This window comes from Caloenas nicobarica, chromosome Z, assembly GCF_036013445.1.
Source record: "Caloenas nicobarica isolate bCalNic1 chromosome Z, bCalNic1.hap1, whole genome shotgun sequence".
NCBI classification, from domain to species: Eukaryota; Metazoa; Chordata; class Aves; order Columbiformes; family Columbidae; genus Caloenas; species Caloenas nicobarica.
The window spans coordinates 28,009,049-28,030,796 of NC_088284.1; positions in this window are offsets into that span (position 1 = coordinate 28,009,049).

The following is a 21,748-nucleotide window of genomic DNA, read 5'->3' on the forward strand; positions in this document are numbered from 1 at the left end:
TTCACTTCTATGTGTTCTTTCGTTAGCATGTAAAAATATACATCATGCCTGCACAACACTAGAATTAAACTAGAAAGTAGCTGAAAAATAGGTAAAAATCATCACCTCAGTTTGTTTACTTGCAGCCCAGAGGCATACTGAGTGTCAAAGAGCCAGAGGCCACAATGAAAATTCATTTTGGAGGTTTGACACATGAGGCCAACAATTTCTCCTAATGAATGATGGGGTTGTTTCTTGTCCACCCACAGAATAACTTCTTGACTCAGCTTGGTGGTTGGCTTGAGTCAGAAAATAATAATAATCTCTAATAATTCTACCTACTTCTGTACAAAATAATTCTCTCAGTTGCACTAAAATATTTTGAGTAAACTGCCCAAATATTTTTATACTTTTACTTAGAATAAGTAATTATTATTTTATGCTTTTCTAGAAGCTGATATAGTAGCATTTCTGACAACTTGAAGTCTTCAAACAGTTCATCTAAACAGACACTGGATGGGTATTGACTGCTTTAAACACCATTAATACATTTACAGAATAAATGTTGACTTGAGAGTATTAACATCTGGACTTTCTTCCTTACTGTGGAAGTTCTTTGTTACACTGGCAGTTCTTTTGCCATCACCATGCCTTAGCTCCTATACCTGAAGAACTGATATAATTATTTGCATCTAGCTATGAGTGTGTATGAGATCCACTAGCACTGCTTATTAACATAGCTATTTTAAATCTAGACTAAACACACTATCCTTCTTTCAGGCAATTCTCTAATTTCCATTCCTACATATTCCCCACTTCTTCCTCACCAATAACCAATTTAATACTTTGAAAACTTAAACCAAAGAAACTATCAAACCAGTAAAACATTCCTGTTCTTGCGTTCTTTAATTTTTATGAAAAAATAAATGAGCCTATATTATTCAGAGACCATATAACTGCTGTATTTCACTGTGACTAGCTTCATTGCTGCTCATTATTTGCACTATGGAAAAAAGATAAAACAATGATGATTCATACTCCTAATCTCATAATTAAATAAAATGAACTTCTATACAGTCAAGCTACTTTTTATTTATCTATTTGTTTATTTTTGGTCTGTGATGGAAACATTTTTAGTGGAAAATCACCTCTGAAATGTATTTAGAATAATTTTTTTGCTATATCTTTCTTCTGATGATTTAAAATAATTACACCATTTTAAATGTGATTATGTATCTTAGCACAAGTTAAGAAGTAATAATGTACATAAGAAAATGAACAATTCTTAGTGATGGCATAGTTAATTAGATGGAGGTGGCATAATTGTTAATGGCACAAGAAATACTCGTTTCTTTCTTTTCTCTATTTAGAAGGATGAAAACTCTTTATTTAAAGCAAATGAAGAGGAAGTACTTTCCAGGTATGGAAAGTTTTCTAAGAAAATAATTAAGTCAGCAGATCAAATTATTTCCAAAGAAGAACCCTAAAAACTTTGGCAGAGAATCCTTTAGCTCTTCTACCAATAACAAACCCTGGAAAGCAAAAAAAAAAGTCCTAAAGGACTGGAAGAACACTTGTTCTAAGGAACAAGTTAGATGACCCAAATTCCAACAGAAGAGCAAGCCTACCAACATCACAAAAAGAAATAAATCTTATTACTATGAGGATGTAAGAATAATCCAGTGAATCTGACTTTATAGGTAACAGATATTCTCAAACAAAACATTGGCATTTTGGTGGTACATTCAACAGAGTTTTGTAAGGCACTGACATTAAACTGATGGCAAAAATAATGCTATACAAATATGACCATCTCTGAGGCAGATACCTTGGGAACTTGCTACAGGACTTTCAGGTTCCCAGCCACATTTCCATGAGATTTTAGGCTTCTTAATTTAGCAGAGAACTGAGCTCTAGCTCACTAAGCATTTCGTGGTCCTGAGCTTTATTCTTAGAATCATAGAAGTATAGAGTCATTTGGAATGGAAAAGACCTCTAAGATATTTGAGTCCAGCCATAAACCTAACACTTCCAAGTCCACCACTAAGCCATGTCCCTAAGAACCTCGTCTACATGTCTTTTAAACACCTTCAGGGATGGTGACTCCACCATCTCCCTGACCAGCCTGTTCCAATGCCCGACAATCCTTTAAGTGAATAATTTTTTCCTAGTATCCAAACTAAACCTCCCCTGGCACAATTTGAGGTCATATTCTCTGGTCCTGTCACTTGTTACCTGGGAAGAGGTAGGGTAGATCTATCTCAGAGGCAGGGTATGTCTATCCCAGAGGCACAAAATCCAAGGCTCCAGCCTCAGGACTGTGTGTATTTTCCCAACATCCTTCAACCAGGTATTGATTTATTAGACAACTTTCCTGGTCTTGTACTTCTTCAATGAGAAATTTTCCTACAAGCTCTTCTTTTATATCTCTAGGGACTATTTATCTGACAGTATAAGTTGTTTGAAAGGATGTCGGCAGTTAGGCAGATGCTCAGCAATGAAAAAAGAATCATGCTAAAAGCAAGAAAAAAAATAACCAAAGCAAGTTATTCAAAGTCATGGTGATGATATAAACAGTGTTGCATTTCAGATCAGTTCAAATAGGAGATCGTGCCATTTTCTGCTGCACATATAATGAAAAACTGCAGGTATACAAACTTAGCTTTCATGGACTTCGGTAAGGCAGAACTACACTCACTTCAGCTTCATGATGCATTGCCAGTTACGTAGGAGGACCTCAGAAATAATTTCACATCCTATGGAATTCAGGAACTGAGCTAAGAACATGTATCAGGCATCTGCTGACGTACTTGTCCAAATGGTTGCAAAATGGTAGTACAAAATTTAGCCTCTTAAAGGCAGTTAAAAAAATCAAGAAACAAAGCCTCACTCATGCTAGCCCTAATTGTTTGGTGTCTGTTGTTATAAAAAAATAAGTTTGTCTACTGTTACTTGGTGCTTTCCTGCTAAGTATACTCAAGTAGACTGTCCTCTGCATGGGAAGGAAGCTGAGATGGACACATGCGAAAAGTAGAGTTCCTAAAATGGACAAATGCTTCTTCCACCCCTTTTCATAAGGAAAAGAGTTATGTGGTATCACTGATATAAAATCTTTCAGCATAAATGAGATGTTTGAAATAGATGCTTTACTTACTGCTGTGAATGCACCTTTCTGACAGGGACATACAAGAGGAAGCTGACAAAAAATTCATGTTAGCATTTTTCTTTCAGTTCCTGAACCACTGTGTGTGAATTTCAACAAGTAACTTGATTACCAGAAGTCCTGGAGAAAAGTCCTTTCCTTGATCTCGTACAACTTCTGGAAATAAGGCTACTCACTAGTGATGTTTTTCCAATAAATGTCCTGTAACAAGAGTGTGACATTCCAAACATTACAAAATGTTGGAGAACTCTGATAGTAGAACATAATTGTATGACATGGCCATAGTAAAGGAGTGGACCGAGGTCCTTCTATGTCGTTTTTATCCCAAAAGGGTAACTCATCTTTTTTAATGCTAGTCCAGATACATCTAGAATAGAAGTATAGAACTTTTCCTAGAAGTCTTTACCTCCTACTTTTCAACTCCAAAAATCATAGTTATTTAGCAGGTCATATGATCACTTAGGCACACACACTTTAATACAGATTTGGCCTCTGTATATTTTTGGTATATGTTTTGACATTATTCAGGCTTTGATATTTCTGAGTTTGCAAAACCAAATCCACTTCAGTTGAACACCGAGCAGGTATCAGGTATTAGTCATTGAGTAAGATTAATAGCAGAGAAAATCTGATAACTCTCTGGTAAACTTCAGGCTCCAGGACTCAAGACAGTCTTCCACTCCAGATTCTTTAACTTCACAGATATGTAACTCTAAAAAGTTATTTACAGAGTGCTTACTCTGTAAGCATTTAAAGACGTTTTTAATGCACTTCTAAGGAGTTAGTCTACCAAGTCTGGTAAACTATAGGACTGAGTCTTCCTTTCCACCTTGGAGAAGATAAAGATTTTTGCCTTTCTTATGTAACCACTCTTAGAAAAAAGTTTTGGACACTTAGATAATTTTTAATATCAATATATCTGGATTGCAGTCTTCTAAGCATCCAGCTATTACATTGCTATCATATAGAAAAAAAAGTATGCCGAGCTGAACTGTTTCAAATAGCAGATATGGTTCCTTTTTCTTTAACTCTACATATGTTTGGTATTGGGAGAAACAAAAAAAAAGAAAAAAAAGATAAACAAATGAAGATGTCTTCTAAAATTGAATAACAGGTAGATCTATTGCCTAACAATATATTTTACAGATATAATACCTAGGCAAAAATACAGAAGAGGATATTTCCAGTTCAAGATTAATAAATACAAAATAGTCAAACGATCATTACTAAAAGTTAACACTAGACCCTACAAATTTCTCCTTGAGTATATCACACATACCTCATATTTTATCTCCAATGCTTCTGTATATAATGGACAGAAATATCAAACTTTTGAACTAACTAGAAGTAAAGTTATAGAATACTAAATAGTCTTCTACCAAAACATAATTAACAACGGAAATGAGTGAGCATGTTCAACCAATTCATTCTTTATCTGTGAATTCTGCAGATCATCAGAGACTCTGCTGAAGAAGTATTTTACATCAAGCTGGTGAGATGTTTCTATTCTTTTACCTTTCTGTAGATAAGAAGATAGACACAGAAGGAACACAGCGGGAAAAAATTAGCAATACCCTCTACCCATTAAGCACTTTATATAAATTATTACATTTTTGCATTTTTGTTTGTGTCTTTAGAGTAAGGACGTACACATAAAAAAGGCAGGTAAAGTGGCAGTTAGGAAAGAAGGAAAGATAGGCACAGTGTAACGTTACTATGATTCAACAAGTTACTGTTCATTGAACAGAGCAAATTATTGTATATGTACTCTTAGGTTCTCACAAAAGCAAAGTAAAACATGTTATCCTCAATGTCAATGAAGTAAGTTTTGTCTTTTTTGACTACAGAAACTACCTTTGTTCATTTCTTCCACCCTTGCTACCACTCAAAAACTGTATGACTGAGTTTTTCGGGACTTTCACACATCTGAAAGAACCAAAATTTCCTCAAAGATGCTTTTTCTGTTGACTCAACTTGTCTGTTGCCACAATTAATAATCCTTGCACAGATTTCCATCACCAGGACAAGAAACCAGCATGTTCTGTGGAAGTCTGTCTGAAGAAAAAGTGTACCAAAAAATCTTCACTCCAGCACGAAATGACAAATGAAGCTAGTTCTGTGGTTATTTGTTTCATGCTACACAAGCTTAGAACATTAGCTCCCTGGACAAAAGGAATATTTAATGTAGAAAAGCTGTAGATTATTTTCTGGAGGTGAGTTTTACTGGAATATGTTTTGTGATTTAACTGAGCAGAACTTTGTTGAGTTGAAAAAAATAATTCTGCTACTTCTCTTTGTGCACAGATGACATATAACCCACTACTTTTCAAAAGTCTGTAGAAAGCACTACCACACTTCAAAAATGTTCTTTTTTGGTGTTGTGAGGCTACAGGTTTTTCATAGGCTTATTTCTGGATTGACCTGTTTCTTAATCCTCTCTCTATGAATGGAATTGAATGACGTAATACACCTCCTAAATTGTAGGAAAAATAAATTTTAGAGGAATAGGAGTAAAATGAAATAAAATATCCTATCAGTTAAAAGAAAAGTTATAGAAAAGAGTAATACCGAAAAATTGTATAACAGAATGAATTACCACTTTTAATAAAGTCCTCTGGTTGCATGAATAGGAAGACACAATACATTTGATCTAGACATAATCCAGATCAGCTACATCTGCCCTTGCTGTTATGCTGCTCTAGGAACTTGCAAATTAAAATTTACTTTTATAAAGTTTTGGAATTCTATACGTTTTAGCAGAAAAACCAAGAAACAACAAAGTTTAGTTTAGCAGATGATATCTAGAGCTAACTTCCTTGAAATTTTTAATTTTCTTAGAGACAAACCTATCGGAGCTAGTTGAACTAAAAATAACACAAAACAAAATAAATTAATATTCTATAATAATGCTACTAGACATTATTCTATTCTGTACTTTAACAACTATTCCTGAAAGGTGTTAAACTGTAAGTAAAGAAACTTGAGAGAAAAGCTTCTATATATTGAAGCTCGATTTTTCAAGGGCTGCTTTCCAAGGTATAATTTTATTATAATATTTTTATGATCAGGGACTTGAAGGAATCAATCTATTTTCTAAATGAGAAAAACACTTCATCTTCCTTGCTGGGACTTAACTCTTGCATTTCAAATTGTTTCTTAGCAGGACAATACTAAACTTAACTATATGCAATTTTGGTGACATGACTGTACCTTTAAGTTATTCTGCAGTTCACTTTATCAAGAAAAATTACAAGAGAAAGATGTTTCTTCATTTCACATTAACAAGAAGTCCATTAAGGAAGCTTCTGAATTATTCATAATGTCCTATGAAATTGCATCCCAAGCTACAGAAGCCATATGCTCTTATTTCCCTAGGATTAAACTACCATGTGAACAAGGCTTTGAGATATTACTTGTTTACTAGCAATGGTTTCAATTTTATTCGAATGTTCTGTTTACCCAGCAATACTAAGCAATCCACACCAGAAAGTCTCTATTCATAGTAAATAAATATTTGAGAGTGCTGTTATATATCCAGCTTAAGTTCTACATAAAAAAAATAAATTCAATATCACAACAGTTTTCTTTTATTGTCTGACCCAGGAAGAGATGGCCTTACAGGTTCATATTAATACTACACCTAGCTGAGTATCCTGTCTGATGAAAGTTTGAAGGAGATGCCTAGGGAAACCGTGTTAGAAAAAGGTCAAGAGTAAAAGCAATCCACCTTCCACTTTGATAGCTTCTACTTTCTTTCAATCAACAGCTTTAAGATTTCCTCAGGTAAAGGTTTCATTTGGAATGTTGCATTTAATAGGCATCAACAGAAATTCATGGCTACTTTCATTAAATTATGTACCTTTTAAAATCTACCTATATAATTTCCTTTTACATTTTCTAATTATTTGTCCTACAATTTAATTATATTTTCTGCCCGAAAATACTCCCTTTTGCTTTTAAACAGATAAGTGGTAATTACATTGTAATCTACATCTTTCTGGATAATCCCTAGGATTTTATTTGACTTTTTGACCACTGCTGATTATTGAGTTGATTTTTGCAGAGAAATATCCACAATAATGTCCAAAATCTCTATTGTTACTTGAAATATATCACTAAAAGGTCCTTACTATGAAAGTATAGTTATTTTATTTTTCCTATGTGCATTTGTCAGTACTTGTCAATATTGCTAGATAAAGCATAGAATCTTTTGAAATATCTTAAGACTTGAAAACAAATATAACAGTCCCTGACAAAGAATCTTGGTTTACATCTGTAGGTTTGGACTAATTTCTTAAAAGAGAGAAACTGAAAAGCCAGAAAGTTCTTCTCTTTCTTATCCTCAGATCAACAGGGAAAGTGTCTACAATTGCACTTAGGGAAGACTTTGGACAATGCTGGCATACAAAGACAGAATGGCAAATAATTTGCAATTTATTTCCTATGAAATTATCAGCAATCTGACAGGAAGAAACAGGTTGGGAATTTGCTGAAACGCTAGCTATTGAGACCATTCAGCTCAAATTAGATATTTATATTCTATTAAGTGATAAAGAGCACATAATTGTAAAAGCATACCTTGACAAAGGTAAGTAAAACAAACAGTGCAAACAAGACAACAAAATCAGAATTTTAGGACAGTTGTCCTGTAAGTGTTACAAACAAAAAGCAAAACAAACACAAACAAAAAACCAATAACAACCACAAGCCAGGGATTACTAACCAAATCCTAACAGTTGATCAAAAAGTCCTACAGAACCTACAGTGTCAGCAGAAGTATATGGAGAGTTCTGCTAGAGACACATTTGATAACTAAAAAGGAGATGTCATATCTAAATACTCAAAACAGAAAAGATGGAAAAATGAAAAATTAAAGGAGAAGGAATGAAAGTCTAAAGCAAATCCCACTGTGGAGTAGAAATCCAAATATTGACAGAAATACATGTGTCTATGAATAATCCCAAGAAAATAAATTTATTTCTATAGCCATATTTTCTCCACAAATACTTGTCTTATTGCCGTCAAGGTAGGGTTTAAATGCATTTTAATTCTGTCACTGTTAGCTACACATAAAACAGTCCAGCCTGAGTGGAATAACAATTAAAACTCAGTTCAGTTGAACTGCCAGAGTAAGGACAGAAATTGGATTGTAATCTTAGAAAGGAGACAGAGCTGCCACATTTCTGTGTTCATGCTTTACTATGTGGCTATTGTTGCTCGAGTTAATTCAATTACAACTCAAGCTAAAAACTCAGTAAAAACCAGTTCCATAGCAAGGACATCATATTGACATTTTACATAGCATCGCACAAGTACACTTTCTTTCAAGAAAAACAAATGTCATCAGACTTGAGTAGGAACGTTTTTCTGTCCTGTCAAACTGTTCAACTTCAGAAATGTTCCTATTCCATGTGATATGGAAATGAAGTGCTTTCAACATTTTCATAAAAAGCAGAGTTTGAGACACATGTTGTCTCCCACCTTTCTCCTCATAGTCAAATAGTTCAGGACACAGCACAACCTCCTGGAAAGCAGAGGAATCAAGATCTCTTAGGTTCACATCAGAGAGTCACCTCATCACTGAGCTTGGAAGGGATGTCTGGAGATCATATCGTTCAGACCCTTTGATCAAGCAAGCTCAGACAGAAGGTTGCCCAGGAGACTGCCTGGTCAGGTTCTAGATACATTAACAGAAGGACACTGTACAGCCTCTCTGGACAACTTGGTCCAGCATCTGACCACCTGCTCAGTTAAAAAATAAAAAAAAAAAGGTGTTTTGTTGTGTTCAGACAATATTTCATGTGCTTTACTACTTGCCCATTTCTTCTTGTCATGTTACTGGGCCCAGATCTTGGTTCCATTGTTTGTACCACACCAAAAGGCATTAATAACATCATCCCTGAATCTTCTCCAGGCTATATAGTCTCAGCTCTCAGTCTCCCCCTATATGTCACATGATCCTTTTCCTTAACTTCTTGACTCTTCACAGCACTCATTCAAGAATGGCCATTTTTTCTTGCAGTGGAAAGCCCAAAACATGACACAGCACTGCAGATGGACTTTCACAAAGTCTGAGAAGAGGAAAAGGGTCACCCTCTCTGACAACTTGGTCGTGCTTTTCCTAATGCTGCCCAACATACTTTTAGCCTTTTTTGCTGCAAGGACACACTGCTGACTCATGTTGAGCTTGTTGTCCGCTAGGATGCCTGGGTACTTTTTTGCACAGCTCCTTTCCAAATGGTAGCCCCAGTGTGTACTTCAAGTACGCTGGTGTTTTCCCTGTCCTCTGTCCTCAGGCCTTCTGACTCATTCAGCAGCAGAGTTGTATTTTCACTAGTCTTCCTTTCACTGCTCATGTACCTGTAGAAGTTTTTCCTGTTGCCCTACACAGCCCTCACCAGATTCAACCGCAGATGGGCTTTGCTTTCCTAACCCCTTTCCTGCATGCTCAGGCAGCGTCTCTATATGTTACCAGAGTCACTTGCTCCTGCCTTCACCTCTTGTGTGCTTCCGTTTCATATTTGAGCTTTATGAGCAGTTCTTTCTTCATCCAGGCAGGTCTTCTGCAACATCTACTTGATTTCCCCTTTGTGGGCATGCACTGTGTTTGAGCTTGGAGGAGGTGATCCCTGGAAATCAACTTAATCTCCTGGACTCCTCCTCTCACCAGGGCTGTAGCTCATTCCTAGCAGATCCCTCAACAGGCCAAAGCCTGTTCTCTGGAAGTCCAGGGCCGTGATCCTGCTATTTGTCTTTTCCCTTCTTTCATGATCCTGAACTCCACTCATCTCATAGTCTTTGCAGCCAGGGCTGTTGGCAATGTTCAGTTCCTCTACAGGTCTGTCTTTCTTGTCAAGCATCAGGTCCAGCTGAGAGCCTCTCCTTGTTAGTGTCTTGATCACCTGAGTCAGGAAGTTATCAGCAAAGCACTCCAGAAACCTCCTAGGCTGCATATGCCTTGCTTTGGTGTCCTTCAAGCACATATCACTGTGGTTAAAATCTCCCATAAGAACTAGGACCTGTGAATGTGGGTCTTCTTCCTCTTTACCTGTTCATCTATCACCTCTTCCTGTTCAGGATGTCTGTCGCAGGCCCGTACCACAACATTGTTGATGCTGGTTGCCCACTAACCTCAATGGATAAGCTCTCAGCTTGCTCATCACCTCTCCCTGTGCAGAGCTCCTTGCATTCCAGCTGTTCTCTTAAACAGAAGACAACTCCCCTCCTCACCTTCCTGGCCTTATCTTTTTCAAAAGCCAGTGTCTGTGCACCACAGCACTCCAGTCATGAAACATCAGGCTTCACTCACCTGCTATCCTCTCAGATGGACTTCACTAAAGTATTTGCTGTGCTGGGGTAGGTGTTTCTCAATTTCTCGTCTTGAAACAGATCATTACGTACAACTAATTACTTGCAAGGTAAGTGGGAAAAGATTCACTCTTCTTCTAGGCAAACATGTCACTAGCTACTGCTTGTTCAAATTAAATATAAATCAGAACAGCATAAAGCATGTAGAGAGGAGAGAACAGCAAGGAACTGAATTCTTTTAACCAGAAATCCTGTTCTGTATCCAGGGTGATCCTCAGTGAATGACTCACCAGATCTTTCCTGCATTTGTATGAAAAGTTTAAGTCCTCACAACTTTTTTTATTTTCTAATGATAGAAGTAAATTAAAAATCTCACTACATACATGTTGCTGGACCTTGGACACACAAACTGGTACAGTCAGTGTCTACAATGACGAGAAGGAAGTGTCATAATGGAGGACACGTTCTGCTGCAGAGTAAGTTAACCAGCTTTGAACTTGTATACAAAAGACCCACGAAGGGAGGGGTAGTCTCTCTTTCTCTGCTGAATGTTGTATACAGCAACAGCAACCACAGTAAAACTCACTAGAGACAATGATTCAGCAACTGTTCCCTGCAGTAGTAATTTTTATGAGAAAGATTTTTAAAAGGTTAATTTTCTCTTTTGAGTAGAATTCCATAAGGAATAATGGGCTACACCGCTCATTAGGATCAGTTTTCTAGGCGAGGCAATCAGCTCTGATCATTTCCTTAATTTGTCATACAAGGGTCCAAACATCATACTGCTTTGTAGTTCTGACATACTGAGTTTGGCATTAAAAAACACAAAGAGTGGTTTGTATTAGAATGCACTGTAGGAGCTGATCATCCAGAATGTTTTTGAGTGGGAACGAAGCAATGATACAGTGAGTGTTTCACTGGATGTCACTAGGATAGGCAAATCCAGCCAGGTACTCCTACTATGGCAGCAGAAAGAACACCGCCCAGGCACAGCAAAACTGCAGCTGTCATTACTGTCCAAACGAGACTGGATGGAATGAGTTGGACCAGCAAAGACATTTGCAAGGACCAATAAGCCCCATCTCTACCTTGCTATGCTGCATTTATTGGAGGTGAAGGGAGGGGAAAGGAAGGTGCGGGAAGGTGCGGGGAGGGAAGGGAGAAAGCTAGAAAAGCAACAGGGAAGAAAGGAAGGAAGGAAGGAAGGAAGGAAGGAAGGAAGGAAGGAAGGAAGGAAGGAAGGAAGGAAGGAAGGAAGAAAGGAAGGAAGGAAGGAAGGAAGGAAGGACTAGTAAATATGATACATCAGTGTTTGAGTTTCGTGCAGTACAGAAATAGCAGTGTTTAATCAGGTGGGGAGTGTGTCTTCAGTGTCTTTCAACCTTCCCTAGTCACTTGGGCCTGGCAAAGGCATGGGACAGAAAACATAAACATAAACATAAACATAAACATAAACATAAACATAAACATATAGCTAAGAAATGAGTATATTAGAACAGAGCCCCCCGAATGCTCTAGTGGAAAACAGGTTCAGCTTTTATATATTACACTAAGTGACTCAGCTCAATATGACTCCAAATAATACTGCTGTTCTGACATACCAGTGTAATGAAATTTGTCAACATTTTAGGTTATAATACTTTAATATTTTACATTGGACTGAAAAAAAGTTTTTATATCTCTTAGTATTCACTGGTTAAAGTAATGTTTTTTTAAAGATCATTCGTAGTAATTTTGTGAATAATCTGATTCAATTAGTTGGGGTTGCATAAAAAATCCAATAACCCATCTTCATAAGTACCCATGCGTATATCACACTTTTTATTTCTAATTTGTATTTTGCTTCTGAGGTCCCTTCAACCTAAAATGAATCAGCCTACCCCTGCTGGAAATTTGTACAATTTCTCTCTACTGCAAATCTCTTCACATTATTCACTGTGCTGATATTCTGAACGCCAAAGCAATGTAACGGATGACTCACCTTCAGCTGTAAGTCATTCTCATCCATTCACTTTGTGAATTTTGAGGTTCTTTATTAGAAATTTACACTTGACCTCCAATTTCATCTTAATTCATATCTTACATTATTTCTAACAGATTTTTTCCATTTTCATTATTAAACTACCAATAGTTTATTAGAGTTTTTAGCTAGCCTGTGACACTGAAATTATTATTTAAAATCACTAATGCCAAGAGTTATTACTGTTCATTTATAAAAGCCAAATAACCCACTTGCATTCATATTTTGAATGCATTTAGGGTTCAGGAGTATTCACAAGATATTCTTACCACTAGGCCTTCCTGCTGTTTCTTCTGTATACATGTTCGTCTTTTGACTTTTTCGGGGAGAACGGTCTGTTCTTACTCTAAAACTGCTACAGTGTGCAAGCACCTTTCAGTCTCATTTTGTATGCTTCTTGAATACTGCTCTTCATATGCAAAAATATACAGAAACTTGCTTTTTCTGAGCCTGATTTAAATTACATATCAGAGAATGCACACCTATATTCTATTTTCATGCCCTGTGCCCTGTCTTCTGTAAAAATTAATGACATTTCTTCTCGGTCTGCATAATTTTAGACATGCTGGATTTTTCTCCCCCGTTCCCATAGTAAATATTCTTGTGGGAGTAAGTCTTATAAACTCAAAATTATTTTGTCACGTATCAGTGGATCCTTAAAATTAGCAAAATTATGGCTTACTGACAGTGTTCAAAATTTCTGACATTCCAGACAATATTTTCTTTTCACCCTTATCTTCTGTGAAAAGTTTCTCTCTTCACCATTTCACTCTTCCAGGGTTATACTATTTACAACTTTTTAATTATTTTACTCAAATTTTTCATGCTTGCTCTTGGCTTGGTTTCAAACACTACCACAACACTATTTCTAGTAACAGAACAAGACATCATAATCTTTCTTTCCTGCACAACATTTTTAATTCCTTATAATCTGCATCTTTCCTTCACCTTCGCTACATATGGAAAATATTTTAAAATTATGATTTAATCGTATAGAATGTTCTTCTCATTAATTTTAACTATTTCGTTGTATTTTTCAGGTCTTCATTTGTTCTACAACCTCTTATTCTCAATACTGCTTCCATCTAAATTATAACAATATTATGCATTTTCTTTTTGATATCTGTGCTCTTTGATGGGTGTGGCTTGTCAGGCAAGGAGATTTTAACTTTCTGTCACTGCAATAGCTCCATTATTTTCTCCTTGGCTAGCTGTGGTATCCCACTTTCATGCAAACTTACTGTTTGGTTCCTTAAATCACTAAAAAAGTTCAAGATTGTAAGGAAATTGAAAGTGTTTTTGTAACTCCCAGTTATTTTATGGTCACAGACACTCCATACAGCCTTTCCCAATACTTGTGTTACTACAAACAGTGAAAAACTACTGTCAATAATCTCCTTGGCACGGCAATAAAAGGATATATACAGTAGGACCCATGGCAGCAGACCTTAAGGCTTTGCTTCTTCACACGACTCTATCCACAGAGTTGTACAAGGAGAAGAAAAGCCTTATGCAACTCAGACCTCAGCACTTTTTCAGTATTTTCAGAGTCCATGTGGATATCTTTCTGTCCAAGAATTGTGTTTATAGGTAGAAAGCCTCTACCTACACTGGTATCATGCCTGGATGCCTTTTCTGGGAAAAACAAAAGTTGTTACAGCTCTTTTTGATCTGGTAGATAACGACTACTCCCCTTGAGCATAATTTCTCTGAAGTCAGAAATAAGAGAACCTCAAGAAGAAGGAAGTCCTTTAACAGAAATAAATCAATGTTCAATCCATTTTCCGCAGCTTAGACAGCAAGGAACATGGAAAATCCTGTCACACGTCACTCCAAAGGAAGCTGAGAGCAGAGAGAGGGTAAATTCTTGCTCTTTTAGTACAACAGACTGCAATTATGTTGTGGCCCTTTGTGTCATTAAAAAAAAAGCCTCAGAATTAACTCCAAATTCATATAAATAAATCCAGTACAATTTTACTTCTGTTGTATGATTACCGACACATTTAATACAAGACTTCAAATCCATCTGTAATAAAATATACCATTCTACTAATATTTGCCTCACTAATTTGCTAAGAATATCCCAAGTTATGGAAAATAATAGGTTATTGTGCAAAACTAGAAATGATAAAATCACATAATGTATGTAAAACTATTCCTCTATCTTGTTCTTTCCTGAATGAAATTGCCTTTCAAATCTAATTTTTTACAGATGCACGATCAAATAGATTTGCCTGTTCTAGATGTGGATACTGATCTTGTCTCTATTAAATCAAGATGACTGAGATCATGCTGACTTGAACATTACCTGCAGCAAAATAGAAGAAACATATCTAGTCCTAACCTAGTAGAAGGCAAACTGGAAATGTTTTTGGAAGGCTCTGCCTTAGTATATCTCAAAGCACCAACAATGCCTTGCAGTGTTCCATAAACTTACATCAACAAATAAAGTTGTTCATCTTTTATTCAGATACCCCTATATTTCAGAGGCATTGTGCTAATACATAGGTGATACACTGTATTCCAAATGTTTAACTAAATAAGACTGTCAATATTCTTCAGTTATTATAAAAAGGTAGAAAGGTAGAATATATTTCAAGGTGAAGCTATTTTGTATAATGATGAATGTTACTTTAACTAGCATTGATTTAACTGGTTTCTCCCCAATATCTCTACATATTTATACCTAAACACCATTGTACTGTGTAGCACTATGTGACTGTTCTCAAGTAAAATATAAGCTATAAAGAAAGAACACGTATAGTAGGTATTTTCAAAGCATGTTCTCATAATTTAGGCAGTCAACAAAGGATTTATGAGTATAAATTTACATCTGATCAGTTTATAACAACATACAAATTCTTCCCCTGAAGCTTTAAATGTATTGTCATTACAAACTACTATATACATATATACATATATATGTACATGCATACATATATATTGCTGAAAAGTCATCATCTTGCTCTCGGATGCACACAGCATGCTTATATCTTAGTTCAGTATTTAAAAAGTGTGTAACTGATACAAAATAAACTACACTGTATAATTGATGGCTAATAAACAGAACTGTAAAACCAGCTTGAAATACTAGTCAAGTGTTCAATATTCAGTTCATTTGGTATTCAATACTAAATGTTCTCTGTGTTTTCTTCAACTCAGACTTGTCCAGTCTAGGTAACTCCACAATAATAATTAGAACTGTTGTTATTTACTAGGCAGCATTTCTGTACATGTACAGAATTGTCTGAAAGTTCAAATACTCAATGTAAATATTCATCGCAGGCAAAAAGATAAATTATATTTTAAAAAGATAAACTATAATACTAGGAAAAATATTAGCCTTGCAAGACCCTTCTGGAGCCTCAGATGTTTTATCTCCTTCAAAATCTAGAAGATATGCAGATGTCCTGCAAATCTAGAAGACATCCTTACTCTCAGGGCCTTAGGTATTTTTATATATTTCCTGTTCTTTACTGCAATGTATAATATTTTTTAAGACAGCCTCTTCACTTGAAAACTTATCTAGACCACAATTTAACTCCATTAGAAGGCAAAAGCTGTATTTATTATATGCTACATTAATCTATCTACGTTATACTCATAAAACCATCTCTAACTGTTGTATTGATAATTTCATATTATAATAAACATTCATTGTTTTAGATAAATCAGGTTATTTATGTTATTGGGGGAATTTTCAAGAAGAGATAGTTAAAATATGATGAGTTTTCATTTTTAGACCTTGAGAAGAAAAAATTGTGATGTTTGCTGATATTTAAGTTGAAAGAATTATTTCTTATAAATATAAGATTCAAACAAAAGCTAATTGTCCCATTCTGAGTAAGAACTTAGATGTAAGTTTTGCCCTTATACATCATTTTTCCATTTATTCTTGAAAGTACAAATTTGGTACATCACCGTACAATCTCAGTTCTTCAATTTCACATGCCTTTAATACCTTACAAACCCTGCCATTTCTTAGTATTTGTCACTGTATGTACTTTCATCACTTATAATGTATGCTAGAACCCTAGCAGCAATGACTTACTATAGGAAAAGTCTTTAGAACCAAATCAGTTATTCCTGTAACTGTTATTACTGGCTTTCCTATAACATCTGTGACTGATAGGAGAAAAAACTTCAAAGTTCCAAATGTACCAGGAAAACAGTATCTACTCTCTTTAAACATGGGTTGAAGCATAACTCTTGTAGCTCCACCATAGCTTAGGTCTTCATGATAGCAGCAGTGCAGCAAAAGCCATTTCAGTCAGAACGAAGTTAAACCAAGAGGAAGTATGTGTTCAAATAATAGCAGGGTATTTTTTAAGGCTCATCCAAGGCTTAAGAGTGAGAGGATAACTTAAATTAAAAATTAATTGAAAAACATTGGGACATCGTCATATAATTTTCCCATTGCATAGCCTTAAGAATTTGACTGCAGCTGGTCATATATTTGTAAACTCCCCCTAACTGGTGATTCTGAATTGTCTGTAAGACATACATTTACATACAAACACGGAGGAAAAATGGAAAACAAAAGCAAAAGAAAACATTTACTATTACAGTCTTGGGCAATGGGCAGCAAAAACGTACCAGAATCAGACAGAGAAAAAGCCATGCAATAATCAGATCATAGGAAATCTGATCCCTGTCAAGTCTTACCTAATCCTAACTAAAAAATGTCTGAAACCCAGAAACATGAAGTTTTGTATTTTTCTTGATTTTTCCTTGCATCCTGTTACTTCAGCATGAACTGTTATAATTCCAGATATTATTCCAGGTCTACATGAACAAGTAATATATTGATAGAAGTCTGTAAAGTTCTTAGTATCAACCATATAGTGTGACAATTAACTACACAATTTGTTTATGTATTTAATACCAAGCTACTGAATTTTTTTCTTGATGTAGGCTGTGTCCTTTATCCTTTTGTAATCCAGCCCCAGCTCTTTAATATCTTCTAAGAGGTGAGGTAATCAATATTTCGTATGATTGCTAATGGTCAGAATCCCAGAAAATCTCTCTATTTTGTATCACTGATTTACATAATCTTAATCTCAATATTTTAAGTAGGTCTGTGCAATGACAAGAGTTACTAGACCATTACAAATTCTGTGTTTCTAATTACTTTTACACTTAGACTGATTTTGCAAAAGCTAAGAACTTCCATAGAACATAATTTTTAAAGTATTCTATCTTCACATGAATCATAAACAGTGTTAAAATTGTAAAGTGGCTCACTGAATTACACTGCCTTGAAATCCAAGAAGGAAACAGTCCTGGAGAGTCTACTGGCCTGTCAAATCTCCAGCAGAAATTTTGACAGAGTTATTCTGTCCTTTGCATGAATTTAGTGCACTCTCGCTACCTTTTGCCAAACTATTTAAAAAAAAAATACAGCACTCCATTCTGAACATTAATTTCCTCGTCTTGGCCACAAAAAGAAGAGGGAAAAATGTCAATTGACTTATTCTCAGCAATGCCCCAATTCCTTTTCTTAGATCATCATGTTATTATTTAGAACACTCTAAACTCTCTAAGTATTTCCATAAACTTAAACTAATGAAATGTTGGAGGAAAATATATTTTCATAGCAAGCATCACTTCAGATGAATTAAAGTGCCTTAGGAAAATATAAGGTACTTCTATCTAAGGAGTCTCCTGTTGTGAAGATAGGTCCACAAGAGTTTATAACTGTATATGAAATTGCTTAATACTATATACATCATTAATGATCTGAAACAAAATAGCACTTTATAGGATAACTCTGCCAGCCAGCTGATTTGTCGCAGGTTTCCTATAAATTCCCATGAAGCTTACCAAAAAATAATACAAATTCACACAGAAAAAAATGGCCCTGCTAATACAATAATAAGAAACCAGATCAAATAAAATGTTGTGTGTTGAATATTTACTTTTTATCTGAGCATTAAAGCTTATTTGGCATGTTAAATCATTCTGTGTTTCGAAGCCCCTCATAGAGAATTGTGTCATTAGCAAAGCTAACACTGCAGGAAGTAAGTTAGAGTCCATGTTTTCACTTTCACTCTCAAGACTTGAAGTTTAAGATTTGGCATGGGTACACAATATTTGACTAAAAATATTCGTTTCTCAGGTCCATTTCTGTCCTATGCATGTTGTCCCTTCTTAGTTTTCCGTTCTGTTATGCAAAGATCTTTACAGCACAAGGAAGGAAACAGAATTCTCCTTAGTTTTTGCCTGTTTGGTGCCAAACCACTTTCCATGTATCATAAGAAGGATTGGATTTATGTGTTGCAGCATAGGCATATGTCACAATAGACAGACACATTTTACACAGCAACCTCTTTTTTGTCCATTCATGCATGGGATAACAGGACTTTCATATAGTCTCAGTCACCCAATCACCCACCAAGATGCTCAAACCAGCACTGGATTACACCAACCTGTACCATGACACCTTGTACTCACATGCTAATGTTCAATGACTCTGATCCAAGAAAAAATATATTAAAAAGTTCTTTGGGTCAGATAAAACATCTAAGGTAATGTATCAACACTTCTACTGATAAAGAGAAATTGAAGCGGCAAGAATCTCTTCAATTCTAGTGAACTGAAGCTGGTGAAAGGGCTGGAAGGAATGTCCTGTGAGGAGTGACTGAGGACTTTGGGCTTGTCTAGGTTGGAGAGAAGGAGGCTGAGGGTTGACCTCATTGTTCTCTGCAGCTTCCTGAGGAGGAGACATGGAAAGAGAGGTGCTGAGCTCTTCTCCCTGGGATCCAGTGATGAGACATGTGGGAATAGCTCAAAGCTGCACCAGGTGAGGTTTGGCTGGACACTAGGAAGTGTTTCTTAACTGAAAGGGTGGTGAAATACTGAAACATGCTTCCTAGAGAGGTGATCAATGCGCCAAGGCTGTCAGTGTTTAAAAGGTATTTGGACAAAGCCCTTAATACCATGCTTTAACTTTTGGTCAGCCCTGAAGTTGTCAGGCAGTTGGACCAGCTGATTGTCATTGGTCCCTTCCAACTGAACAACTCCATTCCATTAGATAAAACTCTCACAAGTCTTATGAGGAGCAGTTGAGGGAACTTGGGCTGTTTAGCTTTGAGAAAAGGAGGCTGAGGGGAGACCTTATCACTGCCTACAACTGCCTGGAAGGAGGTTGTAGCATGGAGGGTGTTGGTCTCTTCTGCCAAGTAGCAAGTGACAGGACAAGAGGAAATGGCCTCAAGTTACCCCAGGAGAGGTTTAGGTTGGATATTAGGAAAAAATTCTTCGTGGAAAGGGTTGCCAGGCATTGGCACAGGCTGCCCAGGGAAGGGTGGAGACACTGTCCCTGGAGGTGTTTAAAAGACATTTAGACATTCTTAGGGACATGGTTTAGTGCTAGAGTTAGGTTAGGCTATGGTTGAACTCAGTGATCCTGAGGGTCTCTTCCAGCTGAAATGATTCTATGATTCTATATTCTAATTCAGGAAGCAGATCCAGGATTCTGAATTTTCTGTTGAAGATATTTCATGTACAAGAACTTATTCCAAAGGGAATCTTATGTCTCCAGAGAAAAATTGGGAAGTTTATTCTAATTTTTGCCTTGGAATCCTTTGGAGTTTTCTTTGGAAGTGGTGAACAACAAAACGATTTGCTAATCAACAAGATTAGTTTCAACATGTAGGTTTTAACTAATTACCTACTTCAAAGAAAAAAAAAAAGAAAAGATAAGATTAAATGAAAAGCCTAAGGCTGAGGGAACACCAGTCCAAGGCTGGGAGCAGGGTTCTATAACTTCACCATGTAACACTAAGTTCTTTTCAATTTGGATGAACACAAAACTGGGGAGAAAAATCAGTGCTTTCTACTGGCCTAACTTTTCTTTACACTTATTTCCTCAAAAAGCCTTGTTAAACAAGCAGCAACTGCTGATGAAATTGATCTCTGTCTCTACTTCCTGGGAGTTATTACAAGCTCACTGAAAAGATAGCAATGATGAAAATTTGAAGTAAAAACCACCAAAGAATCTAGAATGGAGGTGTGAAAGAGCTATGCTTAGCTTTTTTGCAAATCATAAACCAGTTTATACAAATATAAAACAATAATGACACTATTTTAGTTACTACTATTTTATTGGTATTCTTGGCAAAACTAGACCCTTGATTTTAAAGTGCTGCAACTTCTTTGGTATATCTTATAAAACCAGAAACAATTCTCAAGCTACTTCACAGCGAGAAAATAAATTATCATTTTGAAGGACACTGTTTCATCATTAAATAAAATACTTATTTTAAGTGTATGCTTGCAGGGGAGAGGGAAAGATGATTTGGTTTTCAGCTGCAGAATATGCCAATGTATAGTAATGAGTATTCCAAATAAAATACAAATATTCCATTCTGCCTCTGTTTTTCTGTGTTGCTTTCCAATAAAACTACATAATCAACACATCATGTGCTTTTACAAAAAACGGAGCCTCACTTTAAATAATGTAGTTTTCTTATATCATCTGTCTTAGAGCTGGACTCTAGAGAAAGACTTTGTAACAATGGTGCATTTCTTACATAAGCAATTTTATGCTCTTCCCAAGTTACATGTGAGTCTAATCCAAAATCAAATTATAGTGTTTTCTCTTTTCTTTCCTTCTTTCATTCCTTCTTTTCTTTTCTCTCTTCTCCTTTCTCTTCTCTTCTCTTCTCTTCTCTTCTCTTCTCTTCTCTTCTCTTCTCTTCTCTTCTCTTCTCTTCTCTTCTCTTCTCTTCTCTTCTCTTCCCTTCCCTTCCCTTCCCTTCCCTTCCCTTCCCTTCCCTTCCCTTCCCTTCCCTTCCCTTCCCTTCCCTTCCCTTCCCTTCCCTTCTCTTCTCTTCTCTTCTCTTCTCTTCACTTCTCTTCACTTCTCTTCCCTTCCCTTCCCTTCCCTTCCCTTCCCTTCCCTTCCCTTCCCTTCTTTCTTTTTTAAAAAGTGGTATCTAGTCTAGCGTAGTTATTTCCAGGAATATTTTTCAATCATTGCACTGACCACAAAAAGAGCCACAAGGGACAATAAGAGGATCTACAGTTTTGGTGAAGACCACTGCTGCTTGGAAAGGAATGTGAAAAGTAGTTTCTTGTGGCTGACATAGAACGTATAATACTGCTCAGAACTCAAAAACCAAGATGCACTACGAAAAACAAGCTCATCAGGTAAATAAATGTTGTCTGTGTCTAGTTCTTTATGCAAATGGCACTTTAGTGTTTGTAATTTTTTTTCACATGCTGCTTATTCAACTCTTACCTCTGCCATATCATTAACTTGAGTTGCCCCCTTC